The 24,710-nt window shown below is 48.4% G+C and overlaps 1 long non-coding RNA gene across 1 annotated transcript; it reads right to left on the reverse strand.

Moving 5' to 3' along the window:
• Positions 1–1,118: 1,118 nt before the first annotated feature.
• Positions 1,119–2,761, reverse strand: LOC122198925. Its single transcript, XR_006193226.1, has 3 exons — positions 2,411–2,761; positions 1,823–1,908; positions 1,119–1,331 (listed from the first exon to the last, which is right to left on the reverse strand). It is a non-coding gene; the product is annotated as an uncharacterized LOC122198925 (long non-coding RNA).
• Positions 2,762–24,710: the final 21,949 nt, after the last annotated feature.

Below are 24,710 nucleotides of genomic sequence, written 5' to 3' on the forward strand. Positions count from 1 at the left end.
TCTGTAGGAAAGTTATCACTTTTTATCTTGACTCCTACAGAGGCGCGTTTTAGTTTTCAAAATTATGAGTCTAGAGCCTGAATGTTTTATCTTCGAATCATGCTCAGCACCCACTGCAATGACTTGAACATCCGAGGGACCCAATAAATATGTTTTGAGTAGTTATGTACATGCCGACTCCAAAAAGCAATTTTAGAACTAGGAAGCAGTTGTCACTTACCTATAAGTGAGCCACAAGGACTTGTTTTAGAGGCAGCTCTTAAAGTCACAGCTACTCAGAGGTCACGCCTGGCAACTGGCCTCAGGTCCCACCGGCCAGCTCAGAGCCACGGCCAGGCTGACTCGTTCTGAGATCAGGGAGCTATGCTCGGATGGCATCTTATGGGAGGGTACCGATGAGCCGGATTGGGATCATCTGTTTGCAATAAAGACCATCCTGCTCAGCCGGCACTATTAAAACAGGCTTCATCTTGAGGATCCACGTGGAGCTGTAATCAGGTCAAACCTCTGAGGACGCACCTGGAGCCTGGACCTTCACCTTGGCCCTCCACTCTGGTCAGGGCTGGCCACACGCGCCTCCCATCTGCTCCTTTCTGCTGGACCGCCAGCGGCCCCTCCATCCTGGCCAGTTGCCCCCACGGCCACCTTCTCTGTGTGACCCTTCAGTGGTAGCAGTTGCAAACAGTGGGTAAATGTGCTGTCTGTAGTTTTTGTTTTGGTTTGGTTTGGTTTGTTTCAGTGTGGATTTCTGAACAAAGGAAGTTGATTGGTTCAGCCATCCCTGGAAGCCAGATGACTATAGTTCTTGGGTCAGGCACCTCCCTCCGGGTCCCAGGGCCAGGGTGCAGGGACACGCGTGCACCTGTGGGTGTGTGCCCTGGAAACCGTCGGTCAGCAACCACTGCACACCTGCGGAGCATTGCTGCCTGCCCTCCGTGAGGACCCTGCAGCTAGGGACAGGGCTCGGGGGAGGCCTCTGCTCCCTGTCAGAGCAGCGAGAGAAACGCAGCAACCAGAAGCTGGGGGTGACTAATTCACCCAGGTGTCCAGACTCTGGCGCACTGCAGGAGTGTCGAGTGGGGAAAATGAAGTAATTGCAGGCGATCGCAGATTGGTTGGGAACAAACAGTAAAAACACTACACAAGGGAGAAAGGAGGGGGGAAAGCAAGTATTTTAAACCCCCTGATGAGCAGCTGAAGCCAGAGGACAGTCTTCTGAATGGAGTGATACACTCAACACCTCATTAGAACCTCCGAGTTCATTGGGTCCTCCGGTATTTTAGACTCCTGGTCTGTCCTGGGTCCTCATCTTTAAGGCATTTGAGGTTTGGCTTTGGATATTTAAAAAAGAAAAAAAAAACATCATAAGCTATTGCCTGATTAATGCCTAAGACACAGCAGTTTCTGATGCTCATTGCAAGCTTTGCCTCTTAGAAGTGGCTAACGCTGGTTCAGTTCTTAACAAGCTCCCCGTTCTCACGTCTCTCACGACTTTATAATCACAGATGGAGAGCCCTGATTAGCTGCTCAATCTGGTGACCAGAAGCGCTAGTCCTTTCTTTTAGCAGATTCAGGCAATCGCCCTCCTGTATCTCTGAGAAAAGAGTCTAAGATTTGATTACGGGGTGCTAACGATCACAGGGTGGGGCTGGGGGTTGGAGGGTGACACGGCCCCCTCCCCTGTGCTCTAGGAGCTTCTTTCTCTGTCTCCCTTCAGGAATGCTCCAGCTGGGAGGACGAATCCAATCATGATCATAAGAGCCAATGTCTACTGAATGCTTAATATGTCCCAGGCACCCTTGTGAGCCCATCCCATAATTACCTCACTGAATTCTCACGACAGCCTTTTGAGAAGGGCGCCACGCGTATCTTTAATTTACAGATAGGCTCTGTCTTCAGAGGGGGCTTCTGAAACAGAGCAGGCAACCTTTTTTGGGGGGTGGGGGTGGGAGGGACGGGAGGGTGGGTGAGGGGTATTGAGGAGGGCACCTGTTGGGATGAGCACTGGGTGTTGTATGGAAACCAATTTGACAGTAAATTTCGTATTTAAAAAAATAATGATAAATAAATAAATAAAACTCTTAAAAAAAAAAATGAAACAGACTTTAGCCTGCCCAAAGTCACAGCCCAGGCAGGAGGATGCCACCCAGGCAGACCTCCACTTAACTTCTGTGCTCCTCCCAGGCTGGGAGACGTTAACTCACACCTCGAATAAACGAACATTTCCACGAATGGAGGTTTTAAGTATTGCCATCATGTTAGCACTCCCCGCCCCGGGGTTATCTGTGGCCCCTCCCGGAAGGGCCTTGCTTCCTGGGGCGACTACCATAGCAGGAAGCCATCTAAATGGTTGATTTCCAAAGAGATGTACAAGAGGGATGCTTTCTAAGGGTGGGATTTCTGGACCTACCACAAGGTGACAAAGCAGGTTGTGGCGCAGAACGCTCGTTTATTTAATTTGCACCACTCCTGAAATAATAGACGCTCTCATCCTCCTGTAAAAGGTGGGGGAACAGACACAATGAGATTCATCAACTTGCCCAACATCAAAATTGGGTGAATGGAAGAGCCAACATTCCAACCTGGCCCCGCACCAGTAGCTTCCCCATCTCTCAGCAACGAAAGAGCCCTGCTGGACGGGAATGTACCCTACTGGGATCTGCATTTGCTCAAAGGGCCTCCGGTCTTTTGGGTTTGGTTTTGTTTTTCCCATCAGGCAAACCTGCTGCCTCCCGCTCCTGAAACTGCACGTCCTGGCATGAAGCCCCGCCCACCTGCTCTGCAGGCGCACCTCCCGCTGGGTGGGCGCTCCATTCCCCCCCCCACTCCGGCCTCACCCCACCCCACACACAACACAAAATGACAGGGGAAAGAAAAATATCCCTCGTGTGGCCTGGAAGACTTAGCCTGAGGCATTACTCCTGCTTTAGCACCAAGACAACAGAAATACGCGATGATTCCTGGGTACCTTTGTCAATGGATTTTTAATTTCACCTTATTTGTCATTTACTTTCTTAGGAAGAATTCTACAGTCTCCTTCTCTGTCCCGTGGGTGGATGTCTTGGGATCGCTCTCATGTCCCTCTTATTAATTTTACTTTTATGCTCTCTGAAAAGACATTTTTTTCACTTTGTCATTCCTTGGGGCTGGCGTGCAGCCCAGAGCCTCAGTTTGCTCCCTGGTGGTGTTAAAGGTGACACCTGAGTTCTGAGCTTCACCTGACCTCTGCCATGGCGTTTCTCCTCTCCTCACAGCCAAGCCTGGGAACACCTCCTCTTCCCTCTCTTTCCCCAAATCCGCCCACAAAATCTGCTACTTTTTGGGGAAGACACAAGTGGGGAGACTTAACCTCCGAAGCCCTGTCTCGATCTGAGCGCAGAGGGGCAGCTTGGCTGAGATGAGTTCAACATTCGTTCATTGCCTTTTTGTCAGACAGCTGTGGTGCTTTTCAAACAAAAACTTCAGCAGTTATTTTCCTGTCCTGAAAAAGAATTCAACTTCGTCAAATTCACATCGTGTTTTGTTCTCTCAATAGATAGGTCTGGGCAGTTTTGCCCCGGGCATTTCAAACTGAAGCCAATGCCATTTCATACATAACTTCCTCAAAGATAGGAGACCCTCAGCCAATCGAATTGGGAGGCTTCACCGGCCTCCTGCCTGAAAGCACTTTCACTCAGGGGGCGGGACAATGGGCATGCTTTGCACTTCTCCTGTCTTGAGGGAGGAAAAGCAGAGGCCTCCTACCCCAGAATCTTTGAGAAATTCATTGCTCAACATGGAGAGCACCTCCTCTGTGCCAGGCATGTACTAGGCGCAGGGATAGAAAACAGACACTACCGTGGGTCTACAAAAGAAAGATATTATCCTTCTGTTTCCAGTTTCTAAGTTCAAAACCAGTGGATAGACATACTCAAGAGTGAGACAGGTGGAGATGAAAATATCAGCCTTAGCACTGGCAAAAGCCAGACTGGAGGGCACAGCGTAGATACGAAGGTTCCTATTACTTTCCACACGTGTCCAGCCCACCGCTGCAGAGCCGGACCACGCCAGCCTCCCCCAAAGGGTGGAGCGTGCCCCCGGGGGCTCACTGCCAGGCTGAGAGCGGGTAGGCATCCCCAGCTCCCCCACCGGGGCCAGACGGAGAGAGAAAGGAAGGGGAGAGCCCAGAGGACTCTGGGCTGGTTTACCGAGCACCCTGGTTCCCCATGCCCGTTACCCCTCTGCAGAGAAGCAAGGAGTGAGGATGGGAACGGGGCCAGGAAGGGTGTGCTGACTGGAGCCCCTCCACCTGCCAGCACAGGGGACTAGAGACGCCCCCTAAGGGACACATTCCCTCCCCTCACAGAGAGGGCGGCCCTGCGGTAGGGAGACCAGAGAGGAATTGTAAAAGAATAAGTGCTTTCCAGAGCAGGTGGTCTCTGAGCTGAGGCCAGGACGAGCAGGGCCCTTGCCAGCTGGATGAGTTGCGGAAGGACCAGGATACGCCAGGGCCCGGAGCCTAATAGAAAGAGGGTGACTGCGAGGCCAGGCAGACTTGCAGGAAGCCACCAAGGTGCACTTTGTCCCTCTGGCCCTCAGGACCAGCTTCCTCCACCTCCATCTGGCTTGCAGTCAAGGACTAAGGAACTGAGCACAGGACCCTGAAGGCAGGTGCTCCGCGGGGCAAAGACTGGCGCCTGTCACAGGTGGCTGCTCAGCAAATATTTGTTCTTTGGACCCACATCACATCCCTCTGGCCGCCTGGAACAGGCCACTTTTCCTTCATGCCTCTTGCCGTAACTGCAGAGACCCCACTCCGAGTCACCTTCTCACTTCCCTGAGCCCCTGTGATGATCCTTCCAGAAGTGATGTTTGCACAAGCCCGAATGCTCTCGGAAGCACGGCTCTCTGTAAATACAGAGTTTTATTATTAGAAGATGATGAATTTTTAAAATGCCAATTCTGGCCTTTTCGCCGTGACAGAGTGTGACTCAAGTCTGCATACATTTGGCTCCTTCTTCGCCAGAAACCTCACGGGTCTCAGCTCCACGCCGAGGACGTGACTTTGTGCAGCGGTCGAGGCTACGATGCCCAGGGGGGATCAGGGACATCCTGTGAATGATGGAGCCCACGCAGCCACCCAACTCCTGGGAATGCTCAGGAATATTCATCCAGCATGGCTTGTCAAGAAAAAGCAGAAAAATCTGTATTTTGTGTAAAATGTCCTGAATGTTAAATATCGGCCTCCAATTCAAAAGTTAAAAAAGAACACTGTGAGGCCCTAACATGACACATCAGAGGGGCAGGTTCACTCTCCTCCCACTCCCCCTGCCAGCTGGCTTCTGATCTACGGCAACTTTGCCCTAATGTCCAGTTCAGCACTTGGACTGGATTGCTGGAAGGAGAGCTATGGTCTCGAGGAAGTGAGCCTTGGCCACCCAGGGGAGGGCAAGGTCTGTGCTGTGCATATTTTATTTTATTTTTAATTTTTTTAATGTTTATTTATTTTTGAGAGAAAGAGAGAGAGACAGAGTGTGAATGGGAGAGAGGCAGAGAGAGAGAGGGAGACACAGAATCCGAAGCAGGCTCCAGGCTCTGAGCTGTCAGCACAGAGCCCGACGTGGGGCTCGAACCCACGAACCATGAGATCACGACCTGAGCCGAAGTCGGGTGCTCAACCGACCGAGCCACCCAGGCACCTCTGTGCGTATTTTAAACTACTGCTTCTTAGCATTTTCAGCTTCACATAATTTTTCCTTTAATGTTTTCAGTCGTAGGGCTTGTCCCAATTCAGGCTTATGCTCTATGGCCCGACTCTTCGCCAGACAGGAAGACTGTGGTTGAGACCACACACGGAGCCTGTGCAGTGCCACAGGTCTGGGGTCAAATCCCGACCCGTCACTTCTTGGCCGTGTGATTTGGACAAATCACTGAACCTTTCTGGGCCTCGTGGGCAAATGAGGGATGGCTACCACCCCTATTTCAAAGGGCAACTATGAGAAATACTTGTAGGTAAAGCACCGAGCACCTGTCCGGCAGAGTGAAACCCCGGCTACAGGATCTCCATGTCCTCAGTGCCTCCTGCTCCTAACACACAACCCCAGGGCGTGTGGAAAGCCGGGTGGACGACCCTCGGAGAGCGAAAAGTAAAAGACCAGAATCAGCCGGCATTTTGGGCACATCCACAATGCTCAGCGGATTGCTGATCGAACCTAGAAACAATTTGCCACATGCCTTACTGGCCTCTTTTACCGACGGGATCAAATACGCTTACGAAGACAAAGTTTGGGGCATGGAGCCCCCATAACCATCGGGCCCTGTGTGGGCATCAAGTGATTCCTTCTCTTGGGTGGAGATTGTTTCCTTTCTGCCCGCTGGGCTTGCACCAGAGAGCTTGACGGGACCCTTTCCCATGGTGCACATTGTTCCTCCTCAGCTCACAGTAGTCTGCAGACGTTAGAATATACGCTGGTTGGACAGCGGGCAGCCCATCATCTGGCTCATCCTTGGACCTCCTTCCTCCTCATCAGCCTGCCCCGTGGCTGCCAAGTGGTCATGCGAAAACAAACAAACAAACAAACAAACAACAACAACAACAACAAAAAACACCCCTCCAGAAACAAGAAGCTACTAATTGAAGCCTGGGCCAAGGTGCATTAACACCGTCATACCCACACTCTCTCCCAATCCCACTCTAGCCGTTGTCCACTGATAGTTTTCCTGTCCTTCTCCACTTGGAAGCTCTCAGTGATATCAATGATTGCCTCCAGTGTCAGATTATCATCTGTCTTCCTCATTACATTATAGATTCCTTGGGTGCCCATAAAACTTTCAACATGAAACTTTGGAAATCAGGGACTGTGAGGAATAGGAACTGGGTATTTATTTGAGAGAGAGAGAGAGAGAGAGAGAGAGAGAGAGAGAGAGCATGCACGAACCAGACAGAGGGGCAGAGGAGAGAGAGAGACTCTCAACCAAGCTCCACAGTCAGGATGGAGGGCTCAATCCCACGCCCCTGGGATCATGATCCCAGAATCCAGAGCCAGATGCTCAACTGGCTGAGCCACCCAGGTGCCCCGAGAGACTGGGCTGCTTGTGTTGTAGATGTTCCTCAGCTCCTATAGAAATCCAGGGAAAAAAACCCAGAAGGTCTAAGACGGGAAAAGACCTTCGCGTTTGCTGCACGCCTGCACCAAGAGCCCAGAGAGCAGGGCCCGAACGTGCTGGGATGCCAGCGCCACTGAGTCAGGTCTGCTGGCAGTGACGGGCATTGGGCTGGCTCTTTCGGGGGCAGGGGGAGGGGGCAGCAAGCTGACGTGGAGTCAGGGACCGGAAGCTGTGAACAGAACACCCGCCGGCCCTGGAACAAGAGCACCGCCGGGGCCGTCACCGCGGGGAGAAAAGCTGGGCGAGCGCTGGCCTTTTCCGTGGTACCCGAACAAACTGGAACTATTTTCAAGGTGTTTGTGGGACTCTAAAGTATGTTCTGGCTGATGACATCTTTCGAAGTATAACGAATTGCACGGTTCTGTTGCTAGAGTGTGACTTTCTGGGTGTGTGCTATGGAGAGCTTCCGAGAACCAGTGATCTCACGTTCATGCATTCAGTCATCAACCATGTGAGGCGCTGTGCTCCGTAGTACAGGAATACTAAGAGGAGCTTAAAGTCAATGGGGGGGGGGGGGGGGGGAGTGGGGGGGGAGGGACGCAATTTGGTCTTAAAGATTGAATAGGACTTTACCAGATAGACATGAGTTGGGGAGAGGAAGGCACAGGACTGAAAGTCAAACTCTGAAGAGATGGAAAGATATGACAGAAGCACAAGGATCTTAAAGTTCAGATAATGCAGTTATTAATTTTAAAACATTTCAGATGGAGCACCTCATTCAGGCAGTTAAGCTTCCGACTTCGGCTCAGGTCATGATCTCTTGCTTTATGGGTTCGAGCCCCATGTCGGGCTCTGTGCTGACGGCTCAGGGCCTGGAGCCTGCTTCGGATTCCGTGTCTCCCTTGCTCTCGGCCCCTCCCCCATTCGCACTCTGTCTCTCAAAAATAAATACGTTAAACATTTTTAAAAAACATTTGAGATGATCTATAATTGGGCAGTATTTGAACAGAGTGCTTCTGGAGTAAATATCGTTTTTTTACTTCTAATTTATAATACAGTAGTTATCGGCCAATGCTCAAAAAGTAACTGGAGTGATTTACAATGTGAAGTCTTTATTCTCAGCGTCAGAGAAGGTGTCATTATCTGATGTAGCAGCAGAAGCTGTTGGCAGTCCAGCCACGGCCCTCCCCATTCCTGCACTTAGCCCCTTCCCACTGTCCCTTCTACGGCTCTGCTGGTGGGCTTTCAGCCAATGAAAGAAAACAGGGGATAAATCCCCTAACTTCCTCGGGTATGACAGCTCGGAGATGCATTTGACACTGTCTCCTGGAGTCCCCCAACAACATCGACCCCCAACTGCCCACAACAGCATCTTGCTCATTAATGCCCTCTGTATTGGCCTCCTTCCCTTCTCCTCCTCACTTCTCCACTTACCTCCTGCGATCCCCTCAAACGTAACCTATCTGCATTCAAATCTTTGTCTCGGGGTCTGTTTCGGGAGGGACTCCCATGTTGCGGATTGAACTGTGTCTCCCCAAATCGCATGCTGAAGTTCTGATCTCTGCTCCCCCATCTCTGCATGCGACCTTTTTTTGGAAATAGGATCTTTGCAAATGAAATCAAGTTACGCTGAGGTCGCCCTGGATCAGGGTAGGGCCCTCAAGACTGGCTCCTTACAAGAAGAGAAGAGTCACAGACACACACAGGGAGACGGCCGTGTGAAGACAGAGACAGAGACCGGAGTGATGCATGCGTGTGCCCAGGAACACTAAGGATTGTCAGTAGTCATCAGAAACTACAATAAATGCACACACAGGATTGTCTGAGGATTTCCCCCAAGGAACCAGTTCTGCCAACACCCCAAGTTTGGACTTCTGGTCTTGTGAACTATGAGAGAATAAATTCCTGTTCATTTAATACATCCAGTTTGTGGTCTTCTGTTAGAGCTCCCTAGGAAACTAATACACTGACCCATGATAAAAGTGAATGTTTCCTTCTTCTGGATTTTCTACGAGTCTGGGGCTCTTTGGCTATGTGCTTCAGAGTCTCTTACTGCAGGAATCCACGCTGTTCCTGGTCAGGGGGTCAGACTGTGATGTCAGGAGAGATCGGGCAGATAGGAATGGAAGAAAGGGATGAATGGACTCTTCTGAGTCCTCCTGGGTGATTACAGCCCCTGAAAATAATAATGTGACCATATTTTACAACCAGAAAGATCTGGAAATGGCTGGTGCTCCTGCAACATTCGTGGATCTCCTCTACCCACTCACATAATCAAGCTTGCACAGCTTTTAAGTGCTAAGGTATGTTGTTCCCCATCTTTAGGCGGATCACAGCACTAATTAAATACTGGCATAGGAGTCTGTATAACTTTGAACTTGCTTGTCACAAATTATACATTCCAAATCTTCTGGCTGTGTGCATTTCTATTCCATTTCTAGAAAGAAAAAGAAAGAGAGAGAGAGAGAGAGAGAGAGAGAGAAAGAAGAAAGAAGGAAGGAAGGAAGGAAGGAAGGAAGGAAAGAGAAGAACGAAAGAAAGAAAAAGAAAGAAAAAAGAAAGAAGGAAGGAAAGAAAGAAGAAGGAAGGAAGGAAAGAAAGAGAAAGAAAAAAGGAAAGAAAGAAAAAAAGAAAGAAGGAAGGAAGGAAAGAAAGAAGAAGGAAGGAAGGAAGGAGAAGAAAGAAAGAAAGAAAAAGAAAGAAAAAAAGAAAGAAGGAAGGAAAGAAAGAAGGAAGGAAGGAAGGAAGGAAATAAAGAGAAAGAAAAAAGGAAAGAAAGAAAAAAAGAACGAAGGAAGGAAAGAAAGAAGGAAGGAAGGAAGGAGAAGAAAGAAAGAAAGAAAGAAAGAAAGAAAGAAAGAAAGAAAGAAAAAGAAAGAAAAAAAGAAGGAAGAAAGAAGGAAGGAAGGAAAGAAAGAAAAAGAAAAAAGGAAAGAAAGAAAAAGAAAGAAGGAAGGAAAGAGAAGAAAAAAGGAAAGAAAGAAAGAAAAAAGGAAGGAAAGGAAGAAGGAAGGAAGGAAAAAGGAAGGAAGAAAGAAAGAAGGAAAGAAAGAGAAGAAAGAAAAAAGAAAAGAAAGAAAGAAAGAAAGAAAGAAAGAAAGAAAGAAAGAAAAAGAAAGGAAGGGAGGGAAGGAGGAAGGAAGAAAGAAAGAGCAAGTCACTGAGTCTCTTGAAAATTATCTCAATCTTTTATCAAAACCCAATCCCAGTTTTCAAACCTTCAGAGGTTTCTATCTTCTTTTATCCCACTTTATTGAGCCAGCTGCCTCCTCCCTAACTTGCATGTCAGTCTTTTTCTGTAAGAAATAAATCTACCTCTAAGGGTTTGACCTTGAGCCTGGAAGATGGAGGAAGCACAGAGGGAAATAAGTACAGCCTGACAGAGACGATGCAAACCCACTCCTGAGGCTCCGGGAGAAGGAGGGGGGAGCGCCTCGTGTGTTTTGGTACCACTGAGTTTTTCTCCCGGACTTTCACCCCCTAGGCCGGAGTCATCAGCTGGGTACCCAAAGCAAAACCCTGTGTGGGCCTGTGGCTGAAAGTGGCCACACCAATTTGGAAGTCTCTTTTAGAGATCTGATCCTGCCATGCTGCAGACAAGGGTTGCCATGGTAACTCTCCAGGGGGCATTTTCAACCAGACAGAGACATTCCAACATGCAGAGACGGGTGGTTAAGAAAATCTATCGTGACATCGAGTTGGCGTTTTAATTTGAGGCAGAGTCAGAAACTCTGCCTGCAGCTCGGAGTGACCCTCTGAGCGGGAGAAGGCAAGTGATCAAAGTAATCTGTCATGTCTGTAATCAGACCCCCAAAGCGGGGAGGGCGCTGTCTGGAAGCCCTCTGGGGGAGGTCTCTCCACAAGAGTGAAGCCCAGCCAGCTATAGCCTCTGCAAGTACTGTTAAGAGCCCAAGTCGATGATGTTCTTCCCGGCCAGGGAGGCCAGCATGGTCTTTCTTTTCCTGACTCGCTTACCCTCCCCGTCTCCCTCCCAGAAATCTTCCTGCCTTTCCAGGTTCTTTCTCTCTTGGCTGATCTGCCATATCGGATTTCGGATGCATTTGGCCATGGACTTCAGTCCTAGCCGCGGGACCTTGTTCACTCACCCCTCTGGGCCACAACTTCTGCGCCCGTGGTGGTGGACACTATTGTAAACAGCGAATAGGGAGACATCTGTAAACAGCTTAACACAAAAGGAGCACAGAGCTACCCAACAAACGGCTGCTTCTCCTCTTACAACTTTTCCTTAGTCTTTGTGCGAAGAAGAGTGACTCTAAATTAGAGAAGAATATGTCCCTCTAGTTCTGTGGGTACTTGGCTAAGATAGACGAGTTCGATGGTAGTACTTTTCAGTTGGAGGAGGGACTCTCCTAGGATAAAGGCACAACATCCCAAGAAAGCTGGAAAGGGACAGGCAGAAATAACACTCAACAGGGGCACCGGGGTGGCCCTGTTGCTTGAGTGTCCGACACTTGATTTTGGCTCAGGTCGTGATCTCGTGGTTTGTGAGATTGAGCCCCTCGCCCCCCCCCCCCCCCCAACACCTCAGGCTTGCGCTGACCGCACGGAACCTGCTTGGGATTCTCTCTCTCTGCCCGTCACCTCCTCTCGCATGCAGACACGTGCGTGTGCTCGCTCTCAGAAAGAAATGAACTTAAAAAAATATATATATCACTGAACAAAATCTTGCTATGACCCTTTCTAGTGAGTCTGGGGCACTGGGGGTGGGGGTAGGAGGAAGTGCAAGTGTCCCCGGTAACACAACAACGTGAATGCACCAGAGGCCACTGGACTGTATGCTTAAAAATGATGAAGCTGGCAAATTTCATGTTATGTGTATTTTTAACCATAATTTTAAAAAGATGTGTCACAAGTGATTTCCTGAGCGTTTTATTCCAGACTTGGTTTTTTTTTTTTTTTAAGTAATGCAATTAACGCATTAAGCTAAGGGGAAAAAAAAAATCCATTTAGGTTTTTTTTTTTTTTTTTGTGGTTAATGACAGCAGTGGCATCCTTAATGCAGGTGGATTCACAAAGAAAAAGGCACTGTAAACTTTGAAAAGCCAGTGAAAGAATGAAAAGTTATTAAATCCCCTAAATCAAAACCTCTTTTCTGATCCCTTTGAACTTGGATCTTAGGCTACCTTGAAAACACGGGGTTTGGTTTCCTTTCTGTGTCCATATTTCGCCCCCAAAGGTAAATTTAATCTGCATGAAATTGCAGTCATTACCCAGCCGTGTGTCTGATGGGGTTGGCTTCTGTCGGGGCTGGAAAACATTCGAGGGCTTCTGGCTTCTCCTGCTACCCAGGCATCCACTCCAGGGAACGCAGCCACCTTCCCAAAGAAGGCGGAAAATTTCTGTCATAAAGGTGGCTCGAAGGGTGGCTGTATTAAATTACCCCTTAAAATGGCAGGTGCAGTAAATTATTTAATGAATCTTCCGCTGCAGCGTTTGGGCTTTTGTTTTCTTCAAATTAAAAATGAAGGGGGGGGGGGCGGGTGGAAAAAGCAATTTCAGTGAGACGCTGCTCAATGTTTTTCAAGCCTGTGGAATTTCACTGACACCTCCACCCCCAGAAACAAGCATGTCAGTCACAGACTCAGGAGCTGAGAGGGGAAGAGCTTTCCAGAGCGGCTCTGACCCAAGGCGTGCGGACAGGCGCTGGCAGTCACCAAAGGGGTGTCTGCTGTTCTGGGAGCCAAAGAGGCCAGATGTTTGAGGCCACTCATGGGCGCAGAAAGGGACGGTGAACACTGACCCTGTGAGCAAGGGTGAGGCTGTTCCTGCCCCCTGGCTCAGCGGCTCCCTGGAAGGGGGGAGGAAAGAGCACTTCTCCGCGTCCTATGCGTGACGCGTCGTCCTTGTACCTTACCTGTGAGTTTTCACATCAGCCTCGGGCAGAAGGTACCCACAAGTAGAAAATGGCTCAGAGTGAACGAGCAACTTACCGAAGTGGTGATTCCTCATGGTAGACTTTGGGACCGGGAGGACTCCAGAGCGCTCCCTCCTTCCATCAGACAAGAAGTTCCGTTCTGCAACCTGGGAGGAGGGGGTGATCAGTTTAGGGAGGACGATACGGGGCAAAAAGCAGCAAGGAGATGCAGTGCTGCTAAAAAAAAAAAAAAGCAAGAACCCCATGAAGGCCAAGTTTGGGCGGGAGGAGAGGGGGCTTGAGTTTAGGGTGAGGCTTCCTGCTTGTGTTGAGTAATTAATTAATGGGGAGCCACTGAGGATGTATGAGAAAGGGAGTGCCCATGCCAGATCTTCAGGAGGTTCCTTCAGCCACAGTCTAGGGGGCAGACTCACATGGAAGGACTTCAGAAGGATGTCAGTGGTTTGGCGGTCAGTTGGCTTCAGGGTGTGGACTTTCTCTGTTTTCTTTTTTTTTTTTTAATTTTTTTTTTAATGTTTATTTATTTTTGACAGGGAGAAAGGCAGAGCATGAGCGGGGGAGGGGCAGAGAGAGAGGGAGACACAGAATCCCAAGCAGGCTCCAGGCTCTGAGCCGTCAGCCCAGAGCCCGACGCGGGGCTCGAACTCACGGACCGTGAGGTCGTGACCTGAGCCCAAGTCGGACGCTCAACCGACTGAGCCACCCAGGCGCCCCAATGTTTTCTGAGCGGTTACACTTTCTCCCTTCTGCACACATCCCTCCGGAGAAGGAGGCAGCATAGCGAGCTGGTCACAAGCTCGGCCTCTTTTTTGCTGTGTGAGTTGGAACAAAGTCCTTCCCTTCTCTGGGTTTACTTTCCTCTTCTAGAAAACGGGAAAAATAAGACGTGCTTCACAGGGCTACCGTGAAAGATACAGGAGAATAAAGTTATTTAACACTTGGCAGCATGATATACATTTATAACTGACTGCCGTTATTATCGCTCTTACGCATAGATAGCAGCCCTTTGCACTTTGGCAAGCAGGCCTGATCAGAATGGAAACCGTAAAGTAAGTGAAATTAACCTTTGGTCCTTTCCACCCCTTCCCCCCAGACCCCCAAGCTCCCAAAACTCATTTGGTGGCAAAATCGGACGTGAAGTCAAGGGAGCCTAGCGACAGACTTCATCTGAGTGTGAAACTCATCCAATGTTGCTGCTGAAGTTCCATGTGTGTGATGTGGGGGCCTAGGTGCCCAGGTGTTTGGTCAATCACTAGTCTCGAAGTTGCTGTGAAGGTAAATTTAATATGATTAATGCCGGCAATCAGCTGTTTTTTTCTATTTACTTATTTATGTATTTAATGTGTATCTATTTTTGAGAGAAAGAGAGAGTGGGGGAAGGGCAGAGAGAGGGGGCAGAGGATCCGAAGCAGGCTCTGCACTCACGGCAGAGAGCCTGATGCGGGGCTCTCGAACTCATGAACCATGAGATCATGATCTGAGCCTAAAGTCAGATGCTTAACACACTGGGCCACCCAGGCGCCCCGTTATTTTTAATTACTTATTTTAAAATTTTCTTTTTTTTTTTTTTAATTTTGTTTTTGAGAGAGGGAATGAGAGAGCGAGAGAGAGAGACAGAACGTGAGCAGGGGAGGGGCAGAGAGAAAGAGGGAGACACAGAATCCGAAGCAGGCTCCAGGCTCTGAGCCATCAGCACAGAGCCCGATGCAGGGCCCAAACCCACAAACTGTGAGATCGCAACTACAGCCGAAGTCAGGCGCTTAACCAACTGAGCCACCCTGGTGCCCCTGAGATTTTCATTTTAAGTAAACTCCATGCCACATGTGGGGCTCGAACTCACAACCCCGAGATCAAGAGTCATATGCTCTACCGACTGAGCCGGCCAGGCACCCCTCAGCTGACTTTAAATCAAGGAGATTGCAATCAATAATACGGGTGGGCCTCTGAACTGTTGTGCTCAGGCTGCCACGGTAAAAGACCACAGACCGGGGAGCCTCAGCAGCAGAAATTTATTTCTCAAGGCTCGAAACCCAAGATCGAGGGGTCAATAGGTTTGGTTTCTCCTGAGGCCTCTCTCCTTGGCTCGCAGATGGCCTCCCTCTTCCTGAGTCCTCACATGGCCTTTTCTCTGTGCATCCCTCCCTGGTGTTCCTTCCTTTTCCAATAAGGATGCCAGTCCGGTTGGATGAGGGCCCCAACCCTGTGACCTCATCTAATCTGAATTCCGTCTTGAGAGTTCCTATTTCCAAATACAGTTAGACCCTAAACAGAAGCATTCTGGGAGGACACAATTCAGTCCACGTCATTCTCCCCCAGTCAGTTGAAGGCCTTAAGAGGAAATATCAAGGATTCTCGAAGAAGATGGAATTTTGCCTCCAGACTACAACATAGCAATCCTGCCTCAGTTTCCAGCCTTCCATCCTGTGCTGCAAATTTTGGACTTACCAGCCCCTACAATCCCATAAACCAAGTCCTTAAATCCAATCTCTTTATGTCTGTCTGTCTCGATCTATCTACCTACCTACCTACCTATCTCACACGTATGCGGTATATAACTCAGGGTAGAATGGACTGGGGCTGAATGTGGGCCAATGTTGACTCTCCAGAGTAGCTCACTGAACAGAAGTCCTTAATCAGTAGGGCCTGTCTTTTGAAAGTGAGCCCCATTTGAGCCAGTGGAAACCCTTCTGTATAATTTGCCTAGAAAACACATTTTCTCAGTCTTTGGTGATCAGTCCTTCCTGCCACTTTCTCTTGTCCGTGGGACTTCCAAATGATCTCAATTGTAACTCCGAGCTACTAATTAAGTCCGTTAAACACAGTGAGTTTTCTGCCTCCAGCAGTGCTATAGAAATCGAGGGTTTTGCTGGTAAGTGACTAATCTGCCTGAATATATTAATTGTTGCATGAACTGCTAGAGCTTTGAGAACAGTCTAAAAACATCCTAAGAATACCTTGATAATGAAACATCTCCTCCGTGATTGCCCTTTTCATGGTCAGAAGAACGTGTCATACCCAAAAGAAAGCCTCCACCTGTATCAACACAAGCGTATCAAAAACAGAATGCATGGGTGTGCTTTCGTATTTGTCTCTGTGAGGACTGGCTGGGGTGTCTTACAGCAGTGACCTCCCCCCAATCCCCAAAAGTGCCCGGTGAATGTCCAGTGAATGAACAAACGAATGTCCTTCCTCTCCCCTCCCCTCCATCCTTGATTTTGTTTTGAAAGAAGGGGAATAGCTCCTTGGCTACAGGTAGTGCCCTTAGGTCTTGTGAGAAAAGTTTGGGGGAGCCGTTTAAGAAAGAGTCCGGAAGAACTCCTGCTGGGGCAGCCACTCAGACACCCCATTTTGCCAACTGAAAACCCCGCCCCATGCCGCCCTGGCAATCTGTGGCCAAGGTCAGAACAGGAGTTCTTCCTTGCAAACGTTCAAGTGATGTAGGCTTCGCCATTAGGAGCAGTTTGAGGGGGAGCTAAAACTCACCTCCCTGGGTGGGAGCAGACACATGAAAACTTTCAGAGAGGAAAGGTCAAGCCGGTCCTCCAGCAAGAGGGCACCATCTAGAGACAGAGACAGTGAGAGACCAAGGAGCCAGTGACTGGCAAGAGCCGTCTAAGCATCGGGCGGAATGGTGAGCTGTTCAGGTCCTGGCATCTGGAGGGCAGGTGTGAGCTGGGCAGGGGGCAAAGGACACTCTGTGGAAGATCTGAAGTCCTGGGATGAACTGCGCCTCTCTCACAGTGATTTGGAGGCAATCCTGGGCCAAGGTCATGTGCCAGTGAGGCAGGGAAGTACAACCTGCAGAGGCAGGGGCCTTGGGAAGAGCACCTGAGGTGGGAAAAGTGGTCAGGTGGCTTTGGAGACCGATAGGCCTGGGTTCAAATTCCAGTTCCAGCATATTTCTTGCCATATGGCTCTGGGTGCGTTCCTTACTTTCTTTGAACCTCTGTTCTACCGAGTGGGATTTAACCACGTCTCACAAGGCTGGTGTGAAGATTTAGGAGAAAATACGTGCAAACTGGTAAAGCGCTGTGCTCGGTGCATGGTGGGTAACAAGTGCTCACAACGTGAGTGTCCTTTCATCCTTTCTCCTGCTCTGATTTCCTCCAGGCTCACCTACACACACACACACACACACACACACACACACACGACAATGAAAAAATTCTTAGTTTTAAAGAAGTACCATTCTTACCTTAGGAGCCTTCAGACATGTCTTCCAACTTTTTTGGTTACAGACCACAGTCAGAAATACATCTGAACAAAACCACGTGTGGGCTGGTGGTGGAGAATGGGTGCAAGCACCGAGCTGCACCCCGTCACGTAGAACATGCAGGAATCACAGATCCAACAGCCCTGTCCTGTGTGCCAGAGAAACCCCTCTGTAGGCATGCCAGGGAAATGAGGGAGAAGGTTCCGGAGCAGCACTGTTTGTAAACACCCAATCTGGAATGACTTTCGTGTCCACCAGCCCCAGGATGGTGCCGGTATCATGGTACAATCCTACGAAGAAAGCTACACGCCAGTGAAATGCTTGAGCTACAAGTGAACGTGCGGACGAGAGAAAAATCTCAGGAACACAGCCTTGAGGGGAAGAAGCAAATCCCAGGAGAACCCTTAGGAAGAGCTCAAAGGCAGACCAAACTCAGTGTTCTTCCTGATGTAGATGTGGAGGGCAAAACTGTGACCAAAGCCAGGGGATGATTACTGTAAAAGTCAGGAGTGTGGCTGCTTCTGGGGGCCGGGAAGGGGAATGAGGTGAGGAGGGTCAGACAGACAGTTTCTTTTTAAATTTTTTATGTTTATTTATTTTTGAGAGCAAGAGAGACAGAGCACGAGCGGGGAGGGGCAGAGAGAGAGAGGGAGACAGAATCTGAAACAGGCTCCAAGCTCTGAGCTGTCAGCAGAGTCCGACACGGGGCTTGAACTCACAGACCGCAAGATCACGACGTGAGCCAAGTTGGACGCTTAACCGACTGAGCCGCCCAGGTGCCCCCAGACAGATGGTTTCTAAGGTCTCAGCTCTGTCCTCGTTCTCAGTCATAGTGGGGGAAACTCAGGAGTTAGTCTAATGAGTCTTTAAAATAGAAATTGTATATATGCTGCTGGGGGTTTAATACTACGTCACAGTTAAAATAAAGGTTAAAAAATAAACAGAAATACATTCGTGCCCCCACATCAGTACACATGTTTATGTATCTATGTGCGTGTGTTTATACCAAAATGAAAATTTCACAAAGAAACCAACCTTTTTACGGGCTGTGTACTCCTGTACGTCTACTCTATTCTCTTTGGTTCGATTCTATTTTCTAATGCAGTTGTAACCTACTAAACTGATTTCAGAAGCCCCTAGTGGATCATGACCACAGTTTAAGAACATTGCCTCAGCCTGATGACACATACCAACATTCCCCCTTGCCCAGATGCGAAAGGCCGTTTGAAATATTTGGCAAAGCCCAAAGTGGCAAAGACAGACCTTGTTCTTGGAAGGGATTTACAGCTTTTGATCAGCCATTTGCATTTCAACGGCACAGCTTTTCCTCTGGGAAGCCTTGGGGGGCCGGGTGCGGGGAAGTGACTGCTGGTTATGGTGCTGTCGAATCAGTCACCCTTGTCATGGGATTCGAACAGCCGAGGAAAGAGAAGGCTGAATGCAACAGTTTGGAGGCTGCGTCCCTGGGGTGCAATAACAGTGTTTCCAAGAGACAAACCAAAGTGCATCATCAGGAAATACACAATGGACGCTACGTACCTAGGCAGCGGGGAGTGAGAATTGCAGCAGCGCATCTAAAGGACAGGAATGCTGAGATAAAAATGGAGTGGAACAGGGCATCCCCTAGAAGAGCATTTTGTTCAGTCGCTGCCCTGTGGTGGCTGGCAAATCATGTGGAGGGAGCAGCTTGCGGGGGAGGGAGCTGCTCGCTGGCCAGATAACAGAGCGGCAGTAGGAACAATCGACAGACAACCGGTGAGCACTCCTTTAGTGTCCGAATGACTCGGAATGTTCCTCTCCAGTGCTTCAGCGTCAGCGCTGCTTTTAAGGTTGAGCGTGACCCTGGACAGAACAAGCCAGCGCCCACAGCTCAGATCCACGTGAATCAAGCATTTGCTCTAAGAGACCAAACACCTGCTTCGAAGAGCTCACGCTTTCCGGGACCCCTGAAAGGGTTCCGCCTTCTGGCTTTCCTGGAGACTCCGAAGCTCAGCAAATGGTGACGTCCTCGCAGGTTCTAGAACCCAGACTAGAGTGGGAGCTGGGAGCCAACGGGGTGCTGTCCCCGGGGGCCCCAGCCCATCTAGCAAAATCCCATATGGGCTATTTCAGATGGTCTCTGCCGTGGGCGAGTATCAGGCCCCTTCTCCAGAGATTGGCCAGAGTTGGTTAGGCTCCGGGGGCATGTAAGTTCTTTGGGACATTCTGTTTAAGCCTTGAGAAGATAAGTGGATGGAACATACAGGTGTTACTATGGGAGAGGTCAGAGTTAACTGCTGCCCTGTCCCCACCCTGAACCTCGAGAAGCCAGAGCAGAGATTCTGATAAATACCTGGCTGAGAGATAGGATCAGAACTGCCAGGAGGCAAGGAAATCATGTGGGCTCCAAATGATCTCTGTAGTGCTGTCAGGGTGGTCCGAGTCCCCCCTAATCATAGGGGTGGGTTGCGGTAAGACGAGGGCAGGAATGAGAGAAAATGAGAAAGAAGAAATGACAGAGCTCTCACGTTCCTCTCTTTTCTTGACAATCACTGAAAATTGCTAGCCAGAACAATAAAACGTAGGTTCCCAGATCCTTTTCATCCCAGCACTTCTCCCCCTAAGGAGGAAGGAGAAATGTTCTGCAATATTATTGGCGCTGTATGCACACTGTATCATCTTACGTGCAGAGGACAAGACCATCCCCAGGTGAAGTCAGTCCACATGTACTCAGGGCCTTCCTTTTGCATCAGGGTATATGGCAATGCAGGAACTTCAGAACCTTCTGTCCTCTGCAAGAAACCATGAGGGAGGATCTGCTGAGATGCTTGGAAAAGTATCGCCTCCATCCCTAGAAAATTGTTAATGCTTCTTTGTTTGTGTGGTGGATAGAAGGCTGCAATATTGCAGCTGTGTGTGTGTGTGCGTGTGTGTGTGTGTGTGTGTGTGTGTGTGTGCATCTGCTTGCATGCACGTGTGTTTGTCCACAAACTGGAGACAGAGAGAGTACACTTCTGAGAAAGACCAGAAAGGAATGGAAACATAGTCTGTTAAGCAAATGTTGACATAACCAAGAGCCAGAAATCACCTTGCAGCTTTTAGCTCGGGGGGGGGGGGGGGGGGCCCTCTCCCCAATAGCTCGGGCTCTTGGCTCTTCGCCCAGTCTCTTGATCAGTCAAGCCTGCTTCTAACCTACTTCATATAAAAGACACATATATACATTTTAGGTGGCCCCTACAAAGGAAAATTAAGGTTTGAGAAGCTTTATGAAACAAAGACAATGTTTCACAGTAAGTACACATTTCTTGATCATAACAGAAATTAAGCTGCTGTGGGTTTTCCTTATCCTACTTGTAAATGCATCCAGAGGGTAATAAGCCATGAGCACATCCAATAACTCTAATAATTGCATAATAAATAAGCATCGAGTCAGCACAGACTGTGTGAGGGAGCGAGGCCAACAGGCTGGAGCAGCACTTCCCCGTGTGGCACACAGGCAGGTTGATACAGATCAAGGAGGAAGTGTTAGGACAGCCCTCTATAGATTTCCTGACCTTGGCATTTGTCCAGGACGCGCAGCTGCAAACAAACTCCTAAATGCACACGTAGCACACGCCGCCGACCTCCTTGCAGCTCTAAATGAGCCTGCTGAAAATGTGCTTGTTTTCGCGTGGGCTTAAGACAGCCACTGGCAGCTTCAGGGCAATTGCCTGGAGTACTTAGACCATCACAAAATTGGATGGCTTCTGACTTCAGCATCAATCAGCTTCTTCCCTGGATTAAAAAAAAAAAAAAAAAAAAAAAAAAGTGTGTGTATGGCAGGGGGAAGGGGCGGTGGTGGAATTAAGTTATTGGGTTAGAAGAATTAGCATAATGGAAGGAAATGAGCTACACAAAGCGTATGAATTCACCGCCATATATAACTCACTCCCGGAAATTTTTTTTTTCCTTTATGATTCCTGGCAGATTTGGCCCGATGATTTGGGGCATGTCTGAGGCTCCATTTGAATCTGAGGTAAGGGAGAGTGGAGTTCCTTCACTAAAGAAAGATCTACAGGGAGTCTGCGAGTTGGGAAGGCATAGCCCGTACGTGTGATGGAATGCGTAGCTCACGCTTGTTGGGGGAACCCAAGGAGGGGGTCCTACCTAATCACGGGGCCAGCCTCCCTCTCCCAGGAGCTGCCAGCAGGGAGACCATGGCCCCTTTAATAAAAACACCTAGAACTTACCTGTGCCTGTGCTCCTTGGGAGCCTACAAGAGGGAAAGAGGCATGGGGCCTGCAAATTATTGTACATTCTATTAATGTTACTAGCATGTCCTTCAAAGGAGGGACAGAGCACCAGGATATCATTAGAAATGGAAGGCGTAGTTTCTGTTTGAGTCCACAATGTAAAACTATACTATGAAAACAGTTCTATGGATATGCATATATTGATCTAACAGTTCCCTGTATTCATTTTAAAAATTTTTTAATGTTTGTTTATTTTTGAAGGAGAGAGAGACAGAGAGCGAATGGGGGAGGGGCAGAAAGAGAGGGAGACACGGAATCTGAAGCAGGCTCCAGGCTCTGAGCTGGCAGCACAGAACCTGACACGGGGATTGAACTCACGAAGCTGCAACATCATGACCTGAGCTGAAATCAAGAGTCAGAGGCTTAACCGACTGAGCCACTCACATGCCCCTAGCCTGACTACTTTTGAGATCACAAGATTCTTGATATAATCCACTCTTCTTATTCTCTCTTGTGGTTTTTTTTTTCCTTCTTTTTTTAATCTTTGTTTATTTTTGAGAGAGAGACAGAGTGTGTACTGGGGAGGGGCAGAGAGAGAGGGAGACACAGAATCCGAAGCAGGCTCCAGGCTCTGAGCTGTCAGCACACAGCCTGACGTGGGGCTTGAACTCATGAGTTGTGAGATCATGACCTGGGCCGAAGTCGGACGCTTAACCGGCTGAGTCACCCAGGCGCCCCTTCCTTGTATTCATTTTACACACTCAGCATAGTACTATGTACACAGGGCCTTTGGCTGATGATTGGAGGAAGAGGAGAAGGAGAAAGGGGAGGAAGAGATGTTGATGATGATGATGCCTTGGAACGGCTTGGTGCAATCTTCTGTAAAAGGGAGGGATTAAATGATCTATGCTAGATATTGTAATCTATGAAAAAACACTTTACTGTTCAGTCCAAAAACTCTAGGAGTATTGTGCCTTGCAGTGTTGGGAGTGTAATAGTTGAATAACAAATACCTATGGGTTGATCTTATGAATCCATTTAATAGGTTGTAAGTGGAAAGATTAAGTCTGCTCCACTGTCAGCTTATTACCAGTGAGGGTCAGAGAGAAACTGACTAGGCAGAGTCCCAGAATAATGGCAGGTCCTTGAATGAATCCATTGGATTCCTAGCTAAATTCACCTTTTCTACCATGAGGGGAAGAGTAAAGCATCAAAGCAGTGACGTCAAGGATACCAGAGCCAACTCCTTCCTTGAGAAGGGGGAATCACACACATCCATTAAACCATTGGGAGATTGAACATCAACTTTCTTTTTTGAGAGCTCCAACTTCTTGTTCTCTCTGTCAGTGGAAATGAGTAAATGTGGAATGCCTACTGTTCATTCATCCATTCATGCATTTGTTCATTCAATGATTTTTTTTTTAATATATACTGAACATCTGCTGGGTACCGTCCATGATCAATGCCAACCCAATTGAGAAACTGTCAGTGCCCTCGGGGAACTCGCAAGCTAGTAAGAGTTTAAGAAGTATTCATATATAACTACAACACGAGGCAAGATAAGGTGACCGTCTTGAGAGAGACAATAAAGGCTAGTCGATGCTCTGGGAGGGTAGAGATATGGCAAGAGAACAATCTATGACCTCCATTGTTGTATGAGAGTGGGGACAGGGAAGAGGCCCTTCAGGAAGCTGGAGCCAACCTGACACTGCAGATAAATGGATGGCATGTCATCCTTCCTCCCCACAGCCTCCTTGTCTACCCATCCTGACTCACTAGTTGTTGCCTTTTTGTGAAACAGAGTGGCGTTTGTGATCCTGCTTTGTGTTTCGGGATCTAGAAGCCGGAGGCTACCTCAAGGGGTCTTAACATTTGTGCAGTCAGGAGACAAAAATCTCTCATTACAGCTCAACAGCCCAAAAGAAGGGCAGGGTAACATGATTACATGCTGATTTTCTGCCACAGTATCCAACCTGCTAAGTGTTTTCTGGGTTACCTACACAGGCACTCAAGGTGAACTGTCCCCGCGTTATCGAGAAGTAACATCATTTCAAGCCCTGCCATGGCATACACTAAAAATATCAGATCTCATGATCCGCCCAAAGGAAGAAAACTATCAGCCCTCCTTATGGAAGTACATACCCACCTGTCAAGGTTTTCTCAGTGTTACCTTGGGTTCTATTTCTGACTTCAGGTTTTAGCATTAACCCCAGAACCTTCTTGATGAGTTCATGTTAGCAAACCTCCAAGAATTACAGTCCTTATGATAATACAGGTGCCAGGGTGCCTTTGGGGGTATCAGGTAAGTGGCTGCTCTACCTTGCAATGGCTCACAATCTAGATTCTTCAGAAAGAGCTGTCCAGGGTTGGCATCTGCTAATAGTTTCTTTTTTACAGAAGAGTGAAAATCAATCTGAGGGGATACACTCAGCACTGATGTCAAAATGCCAATGGAAGGTGAAAAATAACAGAAGTAATGTTGAGGACAATTTTCCTCCCCAGATGTCATGATGATCCTCTAGAATTCACAGCACTCCCCCTTCTAATCAAGAACGGGCAAATTGCAGAGCGGTAAATATTATCTAAGGAAGGCATTTCCCCCCTTATTTTTTCAGGTATACAAGTAATCATATGTTCAGTGTAGAAAAATAGAAAACACAGATAAGTAAGAAGAAATAAAACAACCAGCCAAAATTCTACTACCCAGAGAAAATCACTGTAAATATTTTGGTGTATATCCACTGCTATCAATCGAAAATTTATGTCCCCCCCACCCCCACTCCAGGTCCAAATTCATATGTTGAAACCCTAACCTCCAGTGTGATTAGGAGGTAGGGCCTTTGGGAAATGATAAGGCCATGAGGGTGGAACCCTCATGAATGAGATGAGCGCCCTTATAGAACAGACCCCAGAGCTCCCTCCTCTCTTCCCCCATGTGAGGACACCGGAAAAAGACTACCATCTATGAATCAGGAAGTGGGTCCTTGCTAGACAATGAACTTGCTCATGCCTTGATCTTGGACTTCCCAGCCTTTGGAACCATGAGAAAAACATTTCTGTGGTTGATTAAGTCACCTCGTCTATGGTATTCTACCATAAAAGCCCGAATGTACTAAGACATCTCATCAAAACTTTTCCATATGTTTGTGTGTGTTTATTTTTTAATGGAATTAATGCTATATTTAATACTTACTGATTCACTGGGGCACCTGCGTGGCTCTGTCGGGTTAAGCTTCCGACTTTGGCTCAGGTCATGATCTCATGGTTCACGAGTTTAGAGCCCCATGTTGTGTTCCACGCCGAC

This window comes from Panthera leo, chromosome A1, assembly GCF_018350215.1.
Source record: "Panthera leo isolate Ple1 chromosome A1, P.leo_Ple1_pat1.1, whole genome shotgun sequence".
Lineage (NCBI taxonomy): Eukaryota > Metazoa > Chordata > Mammalia > Carnivora > Felidae > Panthera > Panthera leo.